This window comes from Drosophila willistoni (assembly GCF_018902025.1).
Source record: "Drosophila willistoni isolate 14030-0811.24 chromosome XR unlocalized genomic scaffold, UCI_dwil_1.1 Seg106, whole genome shotgun sequence".
NCBI lineage: Eukaryota > Metazoa > Arthropoda > Insecta > Diptera > Drosophilidae > Drosophila > Drosophila willistoni.
Genome location: NW_025814055.1, coordinates 1,487,705 through 1,493,705, shown reverse-complemented (window position 1 = coordinate 1,493,705; position 6,001 = coordinate 1,487,705). Strand labels below are relative to the sequence as shown.

The 6,001-nt window shown below is 34.3% G+C and overlaps 1 long non-coding RNA gene across 2 annotated transcripts; it reads right to left on the bottom strand.

The window, feature by feature from the left end:
• Window positions 1-412: 412 nt before the first annotated feature.
• LOC124460595 lies at window positions 413-2,746 on the bottom strand. Of its 2 annotated transcripts, XR_006954499.1 has the most exons (5): window positions 2,201-2,746; window positions 1,768-2,137; window positions 1,110-1,591; window positions 673-1,054; window positions 413-600 (listed from the first exon to the last, which is right to left on the bottom strand). It is a non-coding gene; the product is annotated as an uncharacterized LOC124460595 (long non-coding RNA). The 2 variants fall into 2 exon arrangements; XR_006954498.1 differs by having other exon boundaries at window positions 1,110-2,137.
• Between the last annotated feature and the right edge of the window lie 3,255 nt (window positions 2,747-6,001).

Sequence of the window (6,001 nt, the reverse complement as noted above, 5' to 3'; positions counted from 1 at the left end):
ATAGGAAAAAATTGGTGCTATTTTATAAACAACAAACAAAACAAAAAAACACCAAAAGGATGTGCTCTTAAAATGTTTTCTTATAAAATTGTAATTAAATGATTAAAAAAAAAAAAAAAAAAAAAAAAACGCATTTGATTCATTTCAACTATGACCGTTTCTTAACATTTTTTGAATTATTTTTGAAAATGCGTATACTCGCGCACACGACACTCACCCGCCTACGTTACTTGCCTCGTTGAGAGCTAAGGCGCAACTGACTGCTAGCAGTGCTGCCAACTCTTCGGGGCTAAAAAATGCTAAATTAACTTTGTAAACCTGCTAGAAACGGCTAGATCAAATTCAAAAACATCCATAAAAATTGTCATTTTTTTGTTTTAGTAACATATTTTTTTATTTTAAAATTGATAGTCAATCATCAAGCTCAATAAAGTCGATATTCTCTCTTGAGGAATTAAATGGCATTATCCTCTCTCTTGAGGAGAATATCGACTTTATTGAGCTTGATAATTATAGGAGTTGTTTGTTCCAATTAAAGTCAAATACTTTGGAGGCACTTCAAAGTTGTGGCAACATTTATTTGATCTACGCAATCCATAACTGTAAATATATATTAATTAACGTTTAATAAGAAGTCAAAATTTTTAATATTGTGTTAAAAAAATTAATTACCGTATGTGTAAAATCGAATTAAGTGTGTCTATGTTCATTGAGTTCCTCAGCTTTGATTTTACAATGTTTATCTGACTTAACACTCGGTTGACTTCCGCGTTTGACCACGGTAGCGATAGTAAGCTCAAGACAAAAGTAGCTAATGATTTACGGTGATTACCTCCCGAATCCACATAATTGTTTGCAATATCCCAAAATTTCAAGGTACAATCCGCATTTGAAAAGATGTATGTTCTTGTACTACAGAACGAGCTCTTCAATCTGAGTGACAGGCAATTTGAAATGGTTTAGGATTTCAACAACAGAGCCCTTTTTGGCATTCAAAATTTTGTCAACAGAAAAAATGTCGATTTGCTTTTATACTTGGTGGTTTTCTAACAATCTGAAAAAAGAAAAGATGTTAGCCTATTTAATTACATTTATAGAAAATTACTTACCTCTGTTTAAGCTCATCTATAAGTGAAATTATAAATTCCGTGCACCTAAATCGAATTTCCATTTCTATTTCATCGGAAATATTTTCTTTTATTTTTTTGAGCAACATTTCGAATGCAGATCCCTCTTGACATGTCCTTTAAAATCTGTATTCAGAACGTCAACTATGTCTTCAGGGGATATTATTTTTGATTTTAAAGAATTTATTCCAAATACAAGATCTGTTTAAAGTTTGCCTGCATTTGAATTGGTGGCCTGGAAATTTTTGTTTATAGCCTGCATTTCGCTTAATACTGGCCTTTAAAACGTCAAATATAACAAATTAATTTCATCGCTCTACAATTTACGCTTTAAAATATTTTTCTTTTGTTGCTGCAAGACTAAAATGTAGCTTAAGTTTAATCCACTGATGCAAAATTCTGGCAACTGCAAATTCAATGGATAGCCATCGTGTTTCGCAGACTTGTTGAATTTTAAGAGGTGCCTTAAATATGATAAAAAGTGTTAGAATATAGAGAAACGAGACTGCAAAGTAAGACAAGACTACAAACAAGACTGAACAAACACAATACAGATTAGTTATATGTGAAAAGACATATACAAATTTTAAGGAACTAGGTATTGAGTACTCAAACACATAAAACATATATTCTAACTTACCTTATCACTATTAATCAACTCATAAATTTTTTGATAATATGATTGGCGTTTACTGCTTTTCGAGAACCAATTAAAGGTTTCGTACACAGTATATTCCAAAGATTCAGACAAAAACTTTGTACAGGCCGAATTCTCTGCTAATTGAACTGAATGGCATACGCATTGGATTAATAAGAGGGAGGGTACGTCCTTCTTCAATTCAGTAAATACGCTTTGATTTGAGCCAACCATTACGCTAGCGTTGTCTGTACCAATACCAATTAAGTTCAAAATATTAAGTCCTAATCCTTTTATCACTTGACGGAGGCTGTTAGCTATGGTCTTCGAATCTCCTGCCTCAAGTGGGAACTAAAATAATTAATTACAACACCTAAAAAGAAGACTCGTATGGTTTATCCGTTTTATTAATTCATAAATTTTATTTTTAACTTACCAAGAGACTTGCAAACACTGACATCAGTACTTTAGTCCAGCAATAGACTGAATTGGGCGTCACCAATTTCAGTTTTTAATTCTTCCAGAAAACATGGTCCCAAAACATTTTTTATTATATTCGTGCACTTCGTTTTATGGACTTTAATTTTATCTGCATCGAATTTTGTGGCGCATAGTATACCCAAGTGATCAATTGGTGAAATTACAGAATGGGTGGCAATTTACAAACATAAGGCTGCTTCTTGTTGTTTAGTTTTGGGAAGCACATTTGATATGAACACAATTTTATTTTTTTGTGTCAAGCTGCTTGTAGCCACCATATGTTTTTTGTTTTTGCATGCCCCTGCAAGTCGTAAATTTTTGAAACTACTTGACTTGCAATATCTGCAATAGCACTTCGACTCATCATTCGGGTCTATTGTTAACCAATCCTTAAACGATGGATCTCGCAACCAGGTGTCACGCGGTTTCTGTTTATATTGAACTTTCGGCATTTTAATGAACCTCTTTTTTCGCGGGTTTAATTAACGTGAAATTCTTGTTAGTGATGGAAAAATATACAATGAAGTAAGTAAGTCGTCTCGCCGACTTAGGTATACCATACACCAGTAAAGCAAAAATTTCAACTTTATTCAACAAATGCATTTTCACATGCTTCTTACAAGCATATCTTAGTATCTCGCTCACTCAATCATACGAGCACCCTAGCGCCCCCAACAGCCAACGGCCAACTCCGGCCTTATGGAAAAACATTTATATGCATAACTCGACTGTTTTTTGTCCGATTTTGATCAAATTTGGTATTTTGATACTAGATATTAGTATCAAATTTAAGTGTGCCAAATTTGATTGCATAAGGTAAAAAAATACCGGAGATAATCAAGTTTTTCAAATTAAAAAATTTTTTATACATACAATATATGTGCATTTACTAAGCGAATATACATACCAAATATTGTGTCTCTAGCTAGAATAGTTTTTGAGATAAACGATTTTTTTAAATTGCGGGGGCGGAAAGGGGCGTGGCAAAAATTTGAAATAAACTTGATCACTCTACATACTACACGGGTCTACATACCAAATTTGGTGGCTCTAGCTCTTACAGTCTCCGAGATCTAGGTGTTCATACGGACAGACGGACGGACGGACAGACGGACATGGCTAGATCGACTCGGTTGTTGATCCTGATCAAGAATATATATACTTTGTGGGGTCGGATATGCTTCCTTCTGCCTGTTACATACATTTTGGCGACTTTAATATACCATTTCACCCTATGGGTGTATGGTATAAAAAGATGGCAAAAAGGCTTCATCAACTTCATGCTATCGATTAATGTGATGCCCACGTTTCATAATTTTAAGCAGTGCTGACATAAGTTAAAATAATGCTAAAAAAGGCCAGTTTGATCTTAAGAAATGCTAATTTTCCCGGCAGCAGCTAGATCATAATTTTTCCTGCGTTTGGCAGTTGAAAAATGCCAGACATGGCCAGAAAAAGGCTAAGTTGGCAGCACTGACTGCTAGTTGGCCAGCTTGAGTTCGCTAACGAAGAGAGCACACGGAAATTGTCAATGTATGTGTGGGTGCACTTCGCAAAATGACAAGTGAAGAAGTTTTGTCTCAATCGCTTAACTGAACGCAATCGACGAATTGGTGTGAGAAAATGAAAGGGGATTTTCTTAATTTTTTTCATATGCATTTTTCAATAAAGGGAATTAAACCGCTCGCGTTAAAATGCTGCAAAAGACTAATTCAGTTTTTACGCTGTCAAGTGTACTTCGTGTCAACTTCGGCATGCACACAGACTGCAAAACGAGCATATTTCCGAGCAAAAGTGCCCGCACGGTCTACCCTGGATTAAAATTGAATTTGCTATTCTAACGTGTGTTTTAAATGCATATTTTAGGTACATATATACAAATAATTGCAGTTTTTGGTTTAAAACTGGATTTTACAAAGGAAATAACATTATAAACATTCATAGCGGATCTGAAAGAAGCCTCTCAAATATGAAGCATTTTGTCTTTTTTTATACCCTTGCAAAAAGGGTATATTAATTTTGGTCAAAAGAGTGCAACGCATCGAAGGATGCATCTCCGACCATATAAAGTATATATATTCTTGATCAGCACGACGAGACGAGTTCAAATAGCCATGTCCGTCCGTCCGTCCGTCCGTCCGTCTGGATCAACGCAAACTCCTCCTAGACCGTAAGAGCTACAGAGCTGAAATTTTGCATGTAGGCTTGTATATACTGCAGGCGTTGTATATCTCGGATTCAGCCGGATCGGACCACTATATCATATAGCTCCCATACAAACAGCAAAGTCACGAACAGTGACTTTTCTTAATAACTTCGTTATTTTCTTAGCTATTGTCGTGAAATTTAATATTGGTAAGTTAATTACACATATAAACGACTATGCCAAATTTGATCAAGATCGGGTGACTATATCATATAGCTCCCATAGGAACGATCTTTCGAAAACAGTGACTTTTGTCAATAACTTCGTTGCTTTTGACGCGATTGCTTTCAAATTAAACATTTGTTAGTTTAATATATCTGTTAATGGCTGTGCCAAATTTGATAAGGATCGGTTAACTATATCATATAGCTCCCATAGGAACGATCGGTGGAAAACAGTGACTTTGTCCAATAACTTCGTTATTTCCTATGCTACGACTGTTGGCCGTTCTTTCGCAAACATTATCCTTTTTAGATAAAACGTTTTTCCACTTTGATAGCTATAGGTAAGGAAAGAGTTACCAAAAAAGTTGCAAGGATATACAAACTTTGACGCGGTCGAAGTTAGCCCCGGCCCTCTGGTTTAATCATTCCATTCCATTTTTTAAATTTTTTTCGGACGCACTGGTTTCAATAGGCAAATTAGATAAATCGTTTCCCGATTGTGTAATGCAACAAAAAAAAAATTAATAAATTGCTGAGCATAAAATATTCAATAAAATATTTTTTTTGAATTAAGGGAGGCGATAAAAAACCAAGATTTTCTTTTTCTTTCTTTTGGTGAATTTTCAATCTCTAGAGATTTTGAGGCGGTTTGTTTCCAGTCTTAGCTTTTGAAATCTCTTAAATGAAATGAAAGCAACCAGAAACCAACGTTTCTCTCTAGTCTTGGACTCACCGCTTACGGTTTATTAGAATTTCGAGTTGTGTTCTCAATCGAAATTTAAATTAACTGAATTTACATTTCAAAATATAAAATAATTAAAATCATATTTTTAAAGGCGGCATAAATTTTAATATTTGGAAGCTGTTTGTTTTCTACATTAGTCCACAGATGTAAAGTATTGCAGTTTTGCCTTGTGTTCTGTTCTGCAATTACTTTTTCCGATAAGTCTTTAATTTAACCCATTTTGGACCGGGCTGATTTTAAGTTGCAAAATTTTTTTTAAAATATAAAACATTCTGTCTGTTTGCCTGTTTTAGTTTGGGATAAAACTGGTTCAAAAAATGGATTTGAAGGTTTATTCATTGTAATATTTGTGGAACTAACTATATACTTCCCTTTGATTGAAATATAGTCAAATAAAATACAGAATCTTTGAAAACATACAAAACTTGCTGTTCGAAAAGTCGAACAGTGGTCCAAAATGGGTTAATACTCAGCTTTGTTTTCTGAATTTTTAAAAAATCTTGCACTAAATTCCGATTTTTATCGCCGACCATCTATTATCTTTATATGGGATGGTGCATTAGGTTTTGCGTTGCCGAATTTTCACCATCCATTTCACCATCCAAAAAAAACGTTCCTATCTTAAGCGGTTCGATTGGCTTT